This window comes from Brienomyrus brachyistius, chromosome 4 (genome assembly GCF_023856365.1).
Source record: "Brienomyrus brachyistius isolate T26 chromosome 4, BBRACH_0.4, whole genome shotgun sequence".
Lineage (NCBI taxonomy): Eukaryota > Metazoa > Chordata > Actinopteri > Osteoglossiformes > Mormyridae > Brienomyrus > Brienomyrus brachyistius.
The window spans coordinates 27814233-27833622 of NC_064536.1; the positions used below are offsets into that span (position 1 = coordinate 27814233).

A 19390-nucleotide genomic window follows, 5' to 3' on the forward strand; every position below is an offset into this window, starting at 1 on the left:
TCCGTCCACCATGAACCGTGACATAAAGCATGCCGCCCCTGGACTCTGGAGCAGTGAAAATGTATTTTGTAAAGTGATGAATCATGCTTCTCCGTCTGGCAGATGCATGTAGAAAGTTACCTGCCTGACTGCACTGTGTCAACTGTAAAGGTTGGTAGAGGAGGGATAATGGCTTGGGGTTGTTTTTCAGGGGTTGGGCTAGGCCCGTTAGTACCAATGAAGGAAACTCTTTTCCAACTTCCCAGTACACAAAGCAAGGTCCATAAAGACATGGTTTGGTGAGTTTGGAGTGGAAGAACTTGACTGTCCCACACAGAGCCCTGACCTCAACCCCACTGAACACCTCTAGGATGAGCTAGAACAAAGACTGTGAGCCAGGCCTTCGTGTATCATCAATGCCTGACTTCACAAATGCTCCTCTTGATCTATGGGCAAAAATTCCCACAGACACACTCCAAAATCTTGTGGAAAGGTTTCGCTCATGTGAGTTTTACTTATATAAAAGTGGTCTGAGGGCCAAACGAAAAATTGTAGAGGAGATAGAGGTGGGGCCGAGATATATGATTGGTTAGTCCCACCTCTTCTAGTTGCTTGGACCCACCTCCTGTACAATCTATTACATTGAACCAATCATTCCTTCCGTTTGTTCCTTCATTCGGCCCTCAGAACATTTTTGTGTAAATAAAACTCCCATGAGCAAATATTTCCCAGAAGATTGGAAGTTGCTTTAGCTGCAAAGGGAGACCAACTCCATGTCCATGTCTATGGATTTAGAGTGGATACTTTGTCCCAATACTTTGACGGATGGACGGACGGATGGAATGAAGGAAGGAATGACAGGGCTGCCTCTGATGAGAGATTTAGGAACTGAAAAAGTGTTCATCTAGCTGACTAACAAGATATCAATAACTTTTTGGTGAACATAAGAAATTCTTGTTTGATTTTATTGTATCCTTAATTTGTATATGTAAATATATATGTTTTTTTTTTATTTTTTTAAGATAATAACTGTATATATAAAATGAAATATAAGAATATACATGTATTTCCATCTATATTGATCTATCAATATAGAGTTTGGTCAAAGTGGTTTCCCTGTGTGATGTTTGCTCATTGCCTTGTGAGAAGCATGCTTCCCCATATACTCTGATCATGCTGCTTTCCTGGATGCCTTTATTTTCAGGTGACCATATTCAGAATATTATTTGAGTCAAGGGGCTACTGGATCCTTCCGAAACATTTTAACCATCAGCAAAGCATCCATAATACTAGGGCTACAAAGTCAGAGACCACATGCATAAATCCTTCCCAAATGCGATCCAGTCAGGTAACCTTAACAATATATTTGCTCTACTTAATAGTCATGTGTGAGGGGCCAAGCAGTAAGGCGACAAACACAGGAACTTAATTAAAGAAATAGGGCTTTATTGGCCCCCAAAATGCAAACAATAAAAAACTCAAAACCTTAATAACTGAGCCCATAAAACAGGTCAAGAAAAACATAACATTACAAAGCAAACCAGTAACTGGAGCAAAATGACCTTTTTCGATAAGGAGACATGAGGGAACATATATAGCGGTTTGGCCAAACCAATTCACACACAAAAGGGATAAACCAAATAAGCACTGCATATAACTAACCAAAGCAAAACAGAGATAAACCCCAATTCCCCCCTCTTGCCATGACTGCACATGGTTCGCTCCTACTCCAGGGGTTGTCCTTTGAGACACCTCCGCCCTCAGCCACACCTTTATACTGAATAAGACCACCCCCCACAACCAAAGTAACTACAAACCAAAAGATTAAACAGTCACTGCACACAACCCTACAATATAAAAATATATACACACATACACTACACCTAACCCCAAAGACAAAACACAACTAAAACCTATGAATTATTACTGTAACACAATTTAATTAGAAAACACATACAAATACTGAACTAAGGTCTTACTGTGTGGCTGGAGCCATCACATATGGATCAAAAGTTAACAAAAAAAAAAGTTACTCTAAAGACTCATGAGGCTTATTTATGTCATTTTCTTTCCCTCTGGTATGGCTTCTTCGAAATGACTGAGCACACTCACATAAAACTAAAAAAACATTCAATTTCTCAACACATTTCAACCCCTGGATTCAGAGACACACCATTATCAGCTGAAGGTGTAAGTGTGAGACAGACGATCACAGGCTTTTACGAACAAAAGAACGCAAAAACATTATGCCGTATCTTAGACCTGCCTGTACTAATTAACTAATGTAATTGTCATATCTCCTCCCACATCTGCCCCCTGGTGGATGCCAATGAGTTGCAGATGCCTGTCAGATATTTGGCATGCTAAATATATATACTTTGTCAGTGACTCCAAATCCTGCAGGGGTGAAAGCTGTCGTGGCTATAGCCAATGAGAGCACGAGACACAGTGTGAGGTAAAATCTGAAGAGTTTAAAAAATCCACATGACTAAAAATAAAGGCCTCAGATTTGCCAGTGAAAGAATATCGGTCCTACTGTTGTAAAAGTTGTGAAGATAAATTAATCACCAATAAGCAGATCATACAGTATTTGAAACATAAAACTGTGACTCTGGCAAGCAAGCTATTCCTGAATAAATTTACATTGTCACAGTGAAAATAAACAGAAATAACACTGTGAGTGAATATTGCCACTGTGATATTGACTTGTTAAATGTTGAGGCAATAAATTCAGTAAATTGTCCGCTGCAGAAGTGAGACTCTCGCATGTTACAGTCTCGGTAAGCCTATGCCGGTATGCTTAGCTCTTCTACTGACTCTTCGCCAAAATAACTCACTATGGGGCAGAGTAACCAGAAATTGCACGACAAAATATACAGTACTGACATTTATAAAGGAAAGCGGAAGAAGGTCACTGTTATCTTTGGGGAACAGATGGTCTACCAAGACATATTTCATCAGGAAAATTAATAGGTAAATATTAGGCCTAGCAACTCGATTAGCATAGCATCATTTATGTGTTTTATGATTTATTTAAATTCGGCTTATTTCATTAAAACTTTATTACACTCTGGAAGCTTACGTGATACCTATATGAACGTCACAGGAATGTAGAATATGTAGAATACCTATCACTTCCTATGTGGAATTCTGGGAATTTTTCCGGGCTTCCTGTGTGGAAAACTTGAGAGTGAAATTTGTAAAAACATTAATAAAGTACAATAATTCACACTGTTGTGACTAGCTGCTTTTCTTAACTGAAATCATATGGCTAGAGATGCTGTACACATACGGATCTTCTGTGGTCACATGATTCAGTGTGGACCCTATTATCAGACCATCCTATGCACCTTTCATGAAGAAACTGTTCTCATTGTTCGGGAAAGAGGTATTCAATAAAAGTTTGCACATTTACGATTATTTGTTACTTGATTTTATAAATATATGCTTTATGTTTCCTGAAAGTCCCATGTACAAACACACAGAAAATCATTGTTTAAAATGAATACCAAAGTGAGCAAATAAAACAAATATGGTATTTTTTTTTACAGGATCTGTGTGAAACGGAGTGAAAAGCCCCTTGTCATACAATATTCATTGGGATCCATAATGCATTTGGTGAGAGATTTTCCCTGCTGGTTATGGCTAATGGAGTCGGATGGGATCGAATCAAAGCGGGTCAGCGAATGCTTAAACAAAGTTCTGCGTGTGTGCGAGTGTCATCACGTGGGAAGGAACGCACTCCCGAAGGTGTGCTGAAGACGATCCATGCTCCTGGGTATGATGGCGGTGACCGGGAGAGTGGTGTTGATGAGCACTAGCATTAATTAGCATTTAGCTTAGCATTTAGCATGGATATTGTCACTTAGTGGGATTTGAATGGAGCCACAGAAAGACAGGGCTTCCTTCCATCCTTCTCCAGTGCACTCCTGCTTGATCCCTTCTGTACACACTTCTTTTTATTCCTTTCCCCTTCCTCCTTTTTCAATCAGGAACTTGTGCATGGCTTCTGCCTCCCTGTCATCTAGAGAGTGGAGTGGTCTGGGGAGAGAGGGAGGGAGAGAATGATAGAGAGAGAAAGAGAGAGGGAAAGAGAGAATGACAAATGGAGAGAGAGAGAGTAAGGGAGACAGAGAAGGATAATTTGACTTACAAGCCCACTTTATTGGGGCAGTTTCAGTTCAGTTCAGTGAGCAGACTCACACGCTACATCACAGGCTCTAAAAAAAGCAAGCAAAAGGAGAAAAAGACGGCAGGAAGAAATAAACCCAACAGAAGTAAAAACAACAGCAAAAAAATCACCATTTTCATTTATGGCACATAACACTCCATTAATCCCCCAGATTGCCAGAAATGCTGGTAAATATCCCACCAGCCTATGGTATACATGCTCTACCCTAACACATGCAGGTAGTCCTTGCACCGTCACTACTGAATCCAGCTGTGCCAGGCTAGAAATCCATTAAAACCAACACATATTTAAGACTAACAAAGGAAAACCAACAGGTTAGTACTAAAAAAAAATAACCTACCCTTGCATTATCCAAAGAGGTGAAAATCTGATGCTACACTAGGATCGGGATGTACCAGATGTCTGTTCGTAGATATTGCCCCATATTCGACTCTCCATTTGAGATCAGCTGTCCACTTATCAATTGGCCTGTACCAAAAAACATCTTTTTGAGGGCACAACAGCCAAGGTTCACACCCTTGACACGTCCTCACTCAAACCGTCCTGCCCCGATCATCCGCTCCTTCCGTGTGCCACGCCGGCTCGTTAACCTCGTGTGGAATCCCCGTGTTTACCAGCTGTTTATTCTTACTCTTTTTAGTCTGGTGTATTTAAGTCTGCATTTAAGTTTTTTTCCCCAGTCCGGTCATTGTAAAGTCATTGCGTGTTTTGCTTGCTTATCTCTACCTTTTTGATTAAACCCCGTGTTCCCCGATTTCCTGTCTGCCGCTCCTCGGTCCCTGCTCCACGTCACGCATACGCCGCGACACAAATGATGTATAAAGATTTTTTCCTTATGAGCCTCTCATCCTCCTGCAAATCCCCTGCAGCTGTGAGGAAACTCATACTTTCGATCCTGCCTCCAATCTTTCACAACAGCTGGTTTCAGTAACCCACATACTAGTGCCACCACCTGAGTCTTCAGGTGATCCGATTTGAAGATGGCTTGTTTACCTGGGTCAGCTCCTGCCAGCTGTGGTATCCCTTCTGTTGGTATCTGACCTCCACATGAGGTCTCACTTTTCTCCCAGTTCACTTCACTTGAGGCCTTCTCATGTAACTGCCATATCCTTGGACTGGATCATCACCTGGCTCCCCCGGTTCATGTCGGACAGTGTCATTGGATGACACCTAATGGTGGGTTGTGGGATTGACTGAAAACACAAAACACCTTTTGTAAGTTTAGCCAGAACGTGTTTGAGTAAATTTCTTAAATCATCTGGGGAAAACATGGCATGTGTTTGGAGATGGGTCAGAGGTAATTCTAGGGTTTTTTTAATGGGGGCATATGAGGAGCATAATTTTCAGCCTGAAAGCTGTTTGGTCCCCAGTGAGCCTCCTCACCAATTCAGAACATACCACTGGCTAATGATAAGGTGAGCCTCTCTCTATGAATTATGACCCTTCTTACCCATTAAAACACATTAAAAACTCCTTAGAATCACCCCTGACTCTAGGTAGCTGTTAGGCTCAGGATAATATGTGGAAGCCAGCTTGATACTCGTTTTCTAATTTATATATCTCAGCTGTCCTCAGCTGTTTTTTTCCTTCTTGGGCTTTTGATCTGTCTCAGGAAGCCAGAATGACTGGTTCTGACCCGATATTTTTCATCCACGCAAATCTCTCATGGTGATTTTCCTTCATCACTGATTTTGAGTTCTTGAATTTATTGGGCTTGAGCCAATTGTTCACTATCCCCAATGGCATGCAGATGTTTTTATTTGGTAATAGGTCTATGTATGAATATTTATATGTTTTTGTGCCCTTTCAATGATTTGGAAATAGCAGCCACCTCTGGTGATTGTCATAGTCCTCTTTATAGGGCGCTCTGTCATTTTAGCATCGAGACACAGCTGTCTACGAGAGGGGACCCGCTGTTTATCCTTGAGTTATGTTTAAAGGCCACCTGTCAGAATGATGAGAATTGGTATTTTTTCAATGAAAACACGAGAGGATCAGACCAGCAAAAGACCACAAACCAGGAAGCAAACTGTTGGTCACAAACAGTCACTACATTAAATGTGAAATACACAACTCCCTTATTTAGGACAAGCTACAGTCTTCTAACTCTGCTCGCTAGCTATTTGGTTAGTTTTTTAAACATCTGGGGGTGGGTGATTTTATCCTCCTTCCCTCAGCTGGGGGGCAGCATCACACAGTACTCTCTCCAAAATGACGTGTTCACTTTTCTCCTGTGCTATGTGACGGTGGTAGCCCAAGAGGGAACACTCCCCTTGCTGTTACCATTTATAATCCGGGGGCCACAAGCCCCTCTATGATGTAAAGTGGTTTGGACACAGGCCAGAAGGCAGAGGAGGGAACCAGCGAGGAGGACAGGAGACAGATTGTGAGGGAGATGACTGGGTGTTTAAGGCAAACCGTATCTCATATTTTATGCAATCAATCACCATCCGCTGCCCGAATGCCAGACCCTTATCTCAGTGGGCCGGTAACATTATAATATATTATTAAATCACTGACAATTCCTGTCTGATAACACACTGAGACTGTAAAACATCTGCAAGTAAATTTTCCTGAGCGGCAAGATTAAAAAAAAAATCCCCCCTCCCCCACACAGAAACCATAGATTGTCACGTATCTTGCATGAAGGAATTTAAGGCTCTTTTTGATACCATTTTGTGTGGACGTGTTTCCTCTAAATGGACTGCAGTCCGGTGGAGTGGCGAGGTAAGAGGACCAGCACCTGCGATGTGGGTGTGGGTGACCCAATAGTCTCCATGACAACAGACTGCCATGCCCACATGCCTATGAATGGCTTGGGTAAAGCTATAGCTGATCCTGCCCAGGGAAGATGACCATCTATGGAATTAAATAGGCCCAGGTAGGAGAATTTTGGAAAGCAAGGCATTTCCAGGGAATATGTCCGTGGGAGAGCCTGGGGATTGTGAAAAGGACAATGCAATTGGCTGACAGCAGTCCCAGGCTAATAGCCTTGGCTGCATTGCTGCCCACATTCTGCAGGGGGTGACACTAAGCAACCCAGCCATTTGCACTACCTTCTACCTATAGGATCTTCTTTGTTTGACTACATTTGAGAGAGTTAATAATAAGACCTTTAAAAGGATGTATTTTTTGTCTATCTGTCAAATGTGTTTACCAGAGGATGTAGCCAGTATACCTCCCTGTAACAGGGGCATACTACGAGTGTGCTTCTCTCACTGGTCTGGAATAAGAGGCAGCCATCTGCAGGTGTTTGTCTGTTACTTTTCTAGGAATTCTCAGTGAGTGAGCAGAGAGACAGAGAAAAGCAGGGAGTGGGAAAAAGAAAGGAAGTTAGGGAGGGAGACAGAGAGAGGATGGAGGAGTAGCTCTCCGGCACAGTAGGATGTTGAATTTCACTAAACTAAAGTACATTTCCCTCTTCCCCCAGGCAACAGTGCCTCATTGACTGGTTCTCGTCAGGACAGGCAGCCACCCCTGGTCCATAAACCAGCTGGGTGGTGGAATGGCATCCCCGCACCAGATGGTCACTACTGGGTCTGTTAAGTCCCGCCCCGTTTAAGCCCTCCTGCTTGCCGTCTGTCACTGCCTTGCCACAGCAAACCACTTGCCAGTATCGACCCGTTTGGGTCTCGCTGGATCGTCGCGTTATCCTCTTCATTCCCTGACAATCTGTCACCCTCTTTCTTTATCTACCGGATCAGATCCAGCTGAAGTAAAAGATGCCAATGGCTCCTCTCCCAATGAAGCCTCTTCGGATTTACAAAGCGGGTGAGGAATAGGGTTTGTGATTCAACGTGGGAAACGGCAGTGATGTGTTCAAGACCATCTGTTTCAAGATCAAGACAAGATCAAAACTCATCCAACCTAAGAGCAAGTCAAGACCAAGACCCATCCCAAGCAAGACTAGGACAATATCTAGACTTTTAATCAAGACCAAAACAAGAGCAAGACTTCAAAATCCGCAATCATTTTTTGGCAAAGTGCACCCAGATTGGGGCTATATTTTCATTTATGTAATTCCCAAACACTCTATTATTCAAAAATGTTAATGTTCACATACTCTAAACAATAATGCAGATGCTTTAAAAAACACACAACATAATGAAATCACGTACACAAACCCCTCCCCCAGCCCCCTGACAGCAATAGTAAATTACAACTCTAACAATCAACACTAAACAATGAACACTACTAGCAATGTCCAAGCATTCTAGGGACAGTTGATGATGGATTAGTGAAAGAAATACCTGATGAACGGCTGTCAGAAAGGAACGTACCAGTTCCTGATGCGACGTGAGGTGACTGGGAGCTGGGCCATAGACTGGGTTTGATAAATACTGAGGTACGGGACCTGGGGGTGAGGGGGTTGGGGGGGAGGGTCTCATCAAACACACTGTATGTACAGGAGGCTTGTTTTGTGGGGGATAAATGAGAGTTTATATCAATTAATCAATAGTTTAGGTTTCTGCAAGTTATGTGAACCTATTATATGAATGTGCCTTACTGGATAATTTTAGGTCTATATCATAAGAACATTACAGAGCAGTAAAATATTATGCATATGAAATTATATTTTAGGTATAATTTGAAAGAAACTCAACCTTTAAGATAGCCAAAGTATTCTGGCCTACGCTTATATTTAACACGTTTCATACAATTATCTCCAAATGCTATAGCAGGTTGCAGTTTTGGATTGTTTGTTTTACAGATAATGATCATTATTTTCTCTCACTGAATGATATGCTGCCTGCACAGCTTCCCTCACAGTGCTGCATGATCACATGCACACAACGTGAATTCTAACTGCTTTCAGTGCACGTGTGTATTTGCCTAGTCCTGCATCCTCTAACATGCTGAAACTGAATGCTCTCTCACTCACACAGCAGACACTACTAATAACACATTCGAACTGAATTAATAATGCATTTGGCCTGCAGACATTTCCAGCTGCTGATTTTTGTTTTTTATTTAGGTGAATATTTAGCTTCCAATTTTATTTTTGGCTCTTAAAAAAATTAAGGTATGGACCTCGATGATCTCATATCTGGCTACAGCCCTGATTGGAAGTTCTCCCCAGCCAAAGACATATCCACTCAAGACAAACTCATATGGACAAACAGGCACAAGACAGCACATACACTCAGATGGAAACTATAACCCAAGGTGGTTGAGTGTGAGAGACTAATGAAGAAATAAATGGATGATCGCGATCTCCCTGGCATCTTTCATATTTATTTTTGCATGTGCCCACTTGCTCAATATCTCTTCCTAGCAGCTCCTGCACCCTCTGAAGCTTCCCAATAGCATTATACCGCTAGGGTACATTTTGAATTGCACTGCAGGGCAAGTGGGCCCATGCAAAAGGACAGCGCAAGAAATTCCGAATGAATTTCCGCTCAGTGATGGGAAAGAAGCATATTTGCATGTCGATTCAGAGAATATGTTTTGTAATATTTTGAGACTTATGGCCAAAACCAAGGAAAGATCAATATAAAATGGGTTCAAGACCGAAACAAGGGTGTGACCAGGTCGATCGGTCTCAAGACTGGATCTCAAGACCAAGATCGGATCTCAAGACCAAGACCAGTCTCGAGACCAAGACCGGATCTCGAGACCAAGACCGGATCTCGAGACCAAGACCAGATCCCGAGACCAAGACCAGTCTCAAGACCAAGACCGGATCTCAAGACCAAGACCGGATCTCGAGAACTACAACACAAAGCTCTATTTGCAAAATTCCAGCTCATGATTGTTAGAAAACCACATCTGGTAAATGAAATAACAAGAGCTGCCTGGACAGCACAGAATAGAAGCTGTCATCATTAGTTTTTTTTTTCACCTGAAAGGAAAATCCTACACAGAACAATCCTTATCTTTGAGGTGCCACCTTGTTATGTTCGGACGAGTTACGGGGTCATGCCCTTCCGGAAGGAATGTTGCCAAAGTCTGGATTAATAAATCGGAGTTGCCCACTGCATTCCAGCCCTGTTGTCACCATGGAGATGATCACCCCTTGTAAATCCAGGCATCCCTGATCTCCCGGCAGAGTAATAAACCAACTTCATGGAAAAAAAATCCCTTATTGGTTTAGGACAGCCGCTGTTCTGACATGATATTCGCTTGGCCCTGTTCCAGCCTGCCAATCCCTTTGTCTCAAACTTTAATCCATACAGACTGTCGCTAATCTTCTATGGAAAAACACACACACACACACATGTGTGCTATTGTCCCACTCCCTGCCTCACCCCACCCCAGCCCACCCTGCCATCTTAAATTTACACCTAACCCCTGTAAACAGTGCTTTTTAAAAGATAAATCATTAAAAAAAGAAAGCAAAGAGCTTTCTTTATTTCCAATAAATTGAAACAAATATTGGCAAAAAAAAATCAATGGAAAAAAGCATTGATGGGAAGTAGATTCCTCACACCATACGCAGTCCAGAACACTGTCCACATGCCCACTGACAGCAATCACACTGCACACATCCTGAGTGCTTAAGCAGCACTTAAAAAGGAGGTAAAAGATTTTTTAGACGTATACTTTCCCCTCATTGCTGAACAATGAAATGTGTAGTTTCAGTTTTAGATGGAAGGTTGAGAATTTTAGACCTTTTACACCTGAGAATTTTAGCAGTGACAGAAGTAATGTTAGGATAATGGTATGAGGTTGTTTTTCAGGGATTGGGCTATGCCCCTTATTTCCAGTGAAGTGAACTCTTAAGGCTTCAGCATACCAAGACATTTTGGACAATTCCGTGATTCCCACTTTGTGGGAACAGTTTTGAGAAGGCCTTTTTCTGTTCCAGCATGACTCCAGTACACAAAGCAAGGTCCATAGAGACATGGTTGGGTGACTTTGATGCAGAAGAACTTGACTGGCCCACACAGAGCCCTGACTTCAACCCCTTCAAATACTTTTGGGATGAACTAGAACAGAGATTGTCCAACATTAGTGTTTGACCTCACAAATGCTCAAGGATCAATGGGCAAAAATTTCCATAGACACTCCAAAATTTGTGGAAAGCCTTCTTAGAAGAGTGGCAGCTGTTATACCTGGAAAGGGTGGACCAACTCCACATTAATGCCTATGGATTTAGAATGGTTCATCACAAATGGCCACGTGTCCCTATATTTTTGTCAATATAATGTATGCACCTACCCTAGCTTTGGTTTTCTGTCAGTCATTGATAGTGTTGGGTGTTTTTCCCTTCTTATGGTTTGCTGGTGTTACCTGTGTTTCGGACCCCCTTTAAAGTTAAGTATTACACCAGTGTTTCCTTCAGTGTCTAGCCTTGAGTTCTTCCTCTAGCCTACGTGCCTTTGTTTTGACCCCTCACAAAACCTTTGTTTCTGTGTTAGCATTGGTTTTGTTCATCAATAAATTGCACCTTGGTGTCTGAAAGCTGCATCAGGGATTGTCAATCCTTCCGTGCATTTCATCGCGACATGGACGTGAAGAGGATGGGCTTGAGGACACTAGAGTGGTGAAATCATCGCAGTTTGCAAAGTGGGCTGGGTCAGGGTGGCCAATTTGAGAATGGGCACATTTCCTACATTCCACGAAGTGTCTCTGCAGTTGAGTCTCTGTTCCCCAGGCCCCAGGACCTGTTACCATCTAAACAGTTATCAAAACAGCCAGGAAACAAGTATGTTTCCACACAGCATTGTGGAAGGTTACCAACTGTCCTGAAATCTATGTCATTCCTACCCGAGCCAGGAATGGTTAGCACCTGATTTAGTCATAAAGCTTCTAAAAACTAAAATTCATTCTTGTGCTCAGAAAACCAATAATATTTTTAATGCAATTTAAATAATTTTGCAACATAACCTAGAGTCCCCTGTGAGAAAAAATTGCATGTGCTTTACAGTCAGTAAATAATATAGGTCTTCTTTTAAAGAGCAAATTAAGAATGAACACAATTTAAATCAATCTAAAGGAAGGCTTAGTTTTTACTTTCCTCAAACAGGTACTTAGATTGGCTGGCCACTTTCTGTTGGCGTTGTTCCTCTGTTGCAAATATTGATTCTTATTGATTAAACTGCCACATCTTGGTAATGAATAGTTCTTCTCTGTCTACACAATTATATACAATGAGTAAAATATGTATATAGACTATCTAAGACCTCTTTTTTTCTTTTAACAAATACATATATTTCATTTTCTTTATTTTATGCTATACGTATAATTGCATTGTACAGATGTTGAACTTGCAGAATCCAATCAATGTCCATCATTTATCATTTCCAACTAAAATAACCAACGTCAAATTAACTGCACGTAATCTAGTGAAAAACAAACCACGACAGGCACTTAAAACCTCTTCAGATACTCAAAATATAATTATGATCTCAGGATGTGTTAAAGGTCCATTTAGCGATCCCCATCCCACTGTGGGACATCCGAGCCCGGGACTACGCTCGCGCAGCTGTCCCCTCTGTCCCACAGGGACCTCTGGCATCACATCACAACACGCGCTGCATCTTCCGCACGAGTCCTTTTCTTCTTTCATCCCTCCCTCCAACCACAGCATTTAATGCGCGTGTTTGCAGCGTTTGCATTTTCTCCGAGCCGAGGATATTAATCCTCGCAAATTTAGTGTAATGTATGTTTCAAGGTGCCCCTTATATATTAATGTCGACCCGAACCAGTCCAGCGTACATGGGAGGGCTGGGCGTTTAAACACCCAGATCACGGCCACGCTGCTCCACAGCCCCGGAAAACTCTGACAGAGACCCCCGTGACAAACCAGTTTCTTCCCCCTATCGTGAAAGAGCCATTACAGTACAGTGCTATATTTTATATGCACGATCCCTCATCTTCTGGCCTTTTGCATGCATGCACGTCTTTAATAACTTACACAATGCAAGCCAACCATGAGGAAATCGTATGTTGCAGGATGGAGCAGATGTAACCCTAACCCCACCATTACGCTTCCATCTCAAACCCTGGACAGGATGGTAATAAAAACCCACTTTGATGTTTCCACCTATCTGTACATAGAAATCAGAATCAGATGGGTGGGGGGGGTAAAACCACAACTGACTTGGGGTGGAGGTGGAGTGGAGGTACAGGCCATAATTACCAGTGATTATAAAACGTGCAAATATAGACTCCGCATGATTCCCAATGAGTTTTTTTCCACACTCAGATGATGGTATTAATATGCAATTTCCAATCCAACTGAATAAATACTATTACTACATAGTTAGAGGTACACTACGTCTTATGTGTGCATTTTCATTTTACTGCTTACAACGGGGCAAATCGGATAGCGAACTAGCGATATGATCTTTTAGGTTTAACGCTGGCCCTGCATTAAAATGCAAGTATCCGGGGCGGCGCGTGTTTTATCTCGTGCGGACCGCAGAGGCAGGTGCGAGGCGCGTGCATGGCGCGTGCGATCCGCGTGCATGGCGCATACATGGTATAACTCCCGTATACAGATGCATGTTTTAACCCCACATTAAGGTTCGCGGCAGCCCGCATTTGCTCTCTCCCTTTACATTTTTCTCCAAAGTGCCCGGAAGAATCGTCGGGCTTTATGGCCAACGGAAAGTGGGGATAAACTTGCTTGTCACTTACCGGTGTCCAGCTGGGAGACTCTCCTGAAATGCTGAGGGGTGCCGAACGGTGCGGAGCCCTTCACTGCTGCATAACCTCTGTGGCTTGCGGTCCCCTGCCCAGCTGCGTCTCTCTCTCTCTCTCTCTCTCTCTCTCTCATTCACTCACTCTCTCTATCTCCCTCTGTATCTCTCTAACCCCCTGCCTCCCTCCCTCCTCCCCTCTGTATCCCGCAGCATCACTTTCAGTGGCAGGGAGGCTGAGATGGAGGGAAAACTCTGCTTCTTATTGGCTGCCATTCTCAAGTCCCCAGTAAAGATGGAAAAAAGGAAGAAGGAGGAAAAAAAACACGAAAGAAGGGAGGAGAGGTCCCCCCCCCCTCTGAATTTAGGACTGCAGCCAATAAACAAGATGCAATGTTGCAGTCGCGCAGAGGCTGGAGGGGACAGTTGCTCCTGCAGCCAATTCTGGATATCAGAATTACGCTTAAAGGGCCAGCAGGAACCTGAATGTGGTCAAAATTAGCCTTATGATTTTCTGTGCGGGATCTTCTGCTGTTTCCATGTCTCTGCAGTGGCAGGTCCTGAATGAACAACCAGACCCCCTACCCTACCTGATAAACAGGTGCCCTTGACTAGCGCTTCTTGGCATACTTCACCATCTTCTGTTGAGTGCAATCGTGCCAATCTTCAGGTCTGCCTACAGCGCCGTAAGGAACCGAAGGAACCAAAATCTCCGACACGTCTGAGAACAGTAGACATCATCCACTGTATCACTGCCGTAATTTGGCCTCACTCAGCCCCATGACAGTTCCCTACATATTACCTCCTGCCCATTTAGCTCAGAATGTTTGCCAGCTTAGTCAATATATATTAACCCTCTGGAGTCGACGGCATCGTCGGTGATGCCGCGTATCTTTCTTGTGTATTTCAGTTCATAACTCGCTGAAATCGTATTGTAGAAACATAAAAAAAACACTAAATCCGTAATCTATCTTCTTTTCAAAACATCAATTGTTGGAAATATTAAAGATTTTAGAATTAGTTTAAACTGGCAAAAAAGTAAACCATGTCACCTTACTTTGTTTTACCTGCATCAGTGTGTAGTGCCGCCCTTAACTGAAGATCGCTATTCACATTCTGTTTAATGCCAAAAGAAATATATAAGAAATAATGTATTTGCAATGAATTAAGTTTATGATATCCTCCAAAACGTCACGCATGCGCACATTGATACGTTTTTACACGGGTCAACTGCGTCACCAACAACAAAAAACGTTATATCTGTGGGACGACTCATGGCATTAAAAATGGAGATGTTGGTAGCTCACGCATGTATCACACTTTGCTCTGGAAGACGACAAACAGTGAATCAGCTGTACATGAGCAGGTCGAAAAGGATAAAAAAGTCAGGCGGCTAGCTTTTTCTGTTTTCGCAGTTATTGCTGGAACTGCTGCACCAAGAGATGTGTGGGTACGAGCCTGCCGGCGCAGGCTGATGATGTCAGCGCATGCGTATAAGCAAAGAGCCACATGAATTCCGATCTGAGCGTTCACATTCAGGTCGCATGGCTGCGAATCGGATACGTATCCGATTTAGTACCACATATGAAAGTGACACGAATCCGATTTGAAAAGATCAGATTTGCGTGTCCACACAGCCCTGAAAAGATCAGATCTGTGTCACATTAAGGCAAAAAATCCGATTTGAGTCACTTCAGCCCGGCAGTGTGAACGTAGCCTGGGAGCCAAGCCTTCTTGTCTAACATCAGTGCCTGACCTCACAAATGCTCTCCTTAGAAGAAAAATTCTCATAAACACATACCTGTACCTTGTAGACAGCCTTCCCAGAAGAGGTGAAGCTGTTATAACTGCAAAGGGTGGGCCAACTCCATATTAAAGCCTTTATTAAAAATGGGGTGTCAAGTTCATATGTGTGTAAAGGCAGGTGTCCCAATACTTTTGGACAATATAGTGTATATTCTGTCAAACACTTTCTGGGAACCAGTAAAATAAATGGGATATGGAGGTGGATTTAAAATATTTCATGACTAACAGCAGACAGTGTTTTCGTTTCATAGTTTTCTCTGTCCAAAGGAAGGACGCTGCACTGCTTGTCATTTAAAATGTCCTTTTCTGTGCATCCGTGTGGGACCATAGCTTAATGGAGTATTCCACGTAAGCCCAATTGGTTGGGAACGATAACTCAGATCCTGTGAGAGACGTCACCAATGTGCCTACTTAGAAAACATGTATGTATCTATAGTGTTTCAGCTTCTAATCCAAGGTGTATTATGACGTTTATACCCATTTATTCGTGTTTACTGCAGCAGAAGGGACCACGATTACGCACAGGTCCACTGACAGGGACAAAAGCTCAGACTAGCTAGTGGCCAATAACAAACTGAAGAGGCAGGCAGCATGTTAATAATAGACAGGAAGTGACCTCGCAGGATACTGCTTTATGGTGTTCCTGGAGTAGACAGTTAAGTGAGGTGCTGTGCGATCTGATCTCACACATTCCAGATGTTCTCCCACCCTGACTTCACGTCTGAAATCTGCGATTAATCTGAGTGAAGTTGGAAAGCAGTATCACGGTGTAGGCGATCTCCAAAGGCCTCTTATGTGACAAAATGTCTCCCATCAGAGGTCTGTTATTGGGCCTATGACAGTAAATCTTTTGCAAACCAGCTCCAGCTGACTTACAGTAACAGTTTGTATTAGGATGAACTTGCAGACGATTACTTTGCCCCCGTAGCGAGTTGTTTACTGTCCTCCTGTTACTGTAATATTCCGGGAAGTTGTGATTGTTCAACGCCACCTACTGTAGCAGACATACATACGGTATGAGGTGATTGAGGTATTGGTTGATTCTGACCGTGTATGGATTAATCACCCCGATACTGAAATACGTCGTCCGTGATTCACCCATAATATTATTGTGCCATGGTCGAACTGCACAAACATGTTTTTCACTGATCGCTTATATAACTTATTTTTGTGTAACTTGGGAGGCATAAAGGAAGATGCTGGTGTCTGTCAAAGAGAAATGACTGCAAAGTGCACATGACAAAGAGAATGGTGTTCACTTGCGTGTTGCACAACATTTGTGAAGAGAATGGTGACAGACTGTCATGTGATCACAGATTCCCCAGTGTTTTACAGGAGACTGGCCAGCAAGAAGTAAGTGAAATTCTAGCTACATTAATGGATTGCTTCAATGCCCAGGAAAATTGATACGTTCTAGAAATTAATGTGAAAATGTCTTAGAGTGTACACATTTTAAATTGATGTGTTAAATTTGTGATTGGTGAAAGTAAAACTATTCTCAAAAAAACAAAAGCAAAATAATTTAAGTGCATAATTTATAAATGAAGACAAAGCTGTAAACAAAATGTTTTATTGAAAAGTCTTTTCCATGTCCTAACTATTGTTTCTCCATAGCTGAAACCATCTGCTCCATGATGCCCAGGACAGCCGATGTCATGCTTTCCTCTTTGACCAGGCAGGTCAAAACAGTCCAACAGCTCCCGTCTTCTGGCTTCCTTTTTTCCTGTGAAGAACACAGCAGTGTCGAAAAAACACTCAATTTATGAAAGGCTGTTTGTGGCTGTACTGCATCAAGTGTACTCTTTTTACCTCTTCCGGCCACAGCGGCCCTTGTACATGGTGCAGTCTGTGCAGTTCCACTGGTACATGAAGTAGAACCGGTATCTTCAGGAGTGTCCGTACCTTTAGATGAATTTGGGAAAATTAAATCAGTACATGAAAATTTACCCACCTTTTACTTATGTATCTTCACATTCGTAGTCATAAGACAGAATGATATTGTGGGCGGACCGAGACATCGTGGGAGCAGAGAAAGAGACATACACTTGCTTGCCTGGGAGAACATGCTCTTTATCTGCAGTCTTTAAAAGGGCTAAATCAGGCATCCAACGAGCATCGAACCAAAGACACAGATGGGAAACACAGGGTTGTCAGACACCGAACTGCTAAATGCACACATGGTGGGAGATTTACACAAGCTAAATACAGGCGAGGATCGGACCGGGAACACAATATACACAGGCAAACACACACACGACAATAGGCAAATGCAATCATTAACATTAACAAGGGCTATTTACAATTGCACGCGGGGCATGCTGGGACATGCGCCCCACCGGTGCCGCAATATGAACAAAGCCTAGTTAGATGTGTTAGCCTAGGGTAAGTGCCAAAGCTTGGGTGTAGTCTTTCACTCCATTCGTTTACCTCTTCTGACTTCTGTATTTCATGAAGAAGCACGTTGTGCAGAAGGTCCAAGTTTATTCCGGATTAAGTTTGTTTTCTTCCTCCACCACTTTTTGATAATTCTTTTTTTTTACTTTTTCAAATTTGTTTGTTATTTGGTGTATGTTTCTGTGATAGCCCACTTCCTCCAATCGCGACTTTATTTCTTCATATACAGTACCTTCTTCCGTGCATGCTTTCTAATTTAAGCGGCATCACAGTTGATTGCACTGTCTTTGCTGTGTGTTTGCACTGTCTGTGCTGTGTGTTTGCACTGTCTAGTGTGTGTTTGCACTGTCTAGTGTGTGTTTGCACTGTCTGTTCTGTGTGTTTGCACTGTCTGTGCTGTGTGTTTGCACTGTCTGTGCTGTGTGTTTGCACTGTCTACTGTGTGTTTGCACTGTCTGTGCTGTATGTTTGTACTGTAAGTTGTACTGTAAGACAAACAATGGTGTGAGAGGAGTATATCTCTGAACGGTGAATCTGAGCCTGGGGGCAAGGTAGGCCTCTGTATATCTGACTCTGAGCAGCACCTCTGAGCCTGGGGGAAGGTAGGCCTCTGTATACCTGACTCTGAGCAGTGCCTCTGAGCCTGGGGCCAAGGTAGGCCTCTGTATATAGTATCTAACTCTGAGCAGCACCTCTGAACCTGGGGGAAGGTAGGCTTCTGTATATCTGACTCTGAGCAGTGCCTCTGAACCTGGGGGCAAGGTAGGACTCTGTATATCTGAGCATCACCTCTGAGCCTGGGGGCAAGGTAGGTCTCTGTACAGTGTATCTGACTCTGAGCAGCACCTCTGAGCCTGGGGGAAGGTAGGCTTCTGTATATTTGACTCTGAGCAGCGCCTCTGAACCTTGGGGCAAGGTAGGCCTCTGTATATCTGACTCTGAGCATCACCTCTGAGCCCGGGGGCAAGGTAGGCCTCTGTATATCTGACTCTGAGCATTGCCTCTGAGCCTGGGGGGACAGTTGGAGCCCATATATCTCACTCTGGGCAGTGCCTTTGAGCCTGCGGGACCCTGCAGCATTCAGCAGGCTTTATATGGTGCCCCTGTTACTTCCTGGAGGAATACACCTGGGGATTTGCGGTTGGGTATCGGGGCTCTGAAGTGGCAGGGATATGTTCCATGTGAGATTAACCAGAAGACTGGGGTAACAGATGTCCCCTGTGCCCACGCAACACTGACATTCCCCATTGCGGTGGGAACACCAGGCTGTCCCATTACAGCTTTCTAATCCTGTGGCCCCCAGGATCAATGGCCAAAGTGTTAAAGAGAGCTTACATCTGTCCCATTCTCCTGATTCACAGAAGGGGCTGTGATTATACCCTGATATGTAGGGGCCCCACTCAGAAACAAACTTCCCTCAGTTGTTTCAGAA

The 19390-nt window shown here is 43.2% G+C and overlaps 1 protein-coding gene across 1 annotated transcript in view; it reads right to left on the reverse strand.

Moving 5' to 3' along the window:
- Window positions 1-13879, reverse strand: part of LOC125740812 (cadherin-6-like) — a 499381-nt gene extending 485502 nt beyond the window's left edge. Inside the window, exon 1 of the mRNA XM_049012471.1 lies at window positions 13757-13879. The gene's annotated coding sequence lies outside the window, so the exon portion shown is untranslated. The remainder of the gene's footprint in view (window positions 1-13756) is intronic.
- Window positions 13880-19390: the final 5511 nt, after the last annotated feature.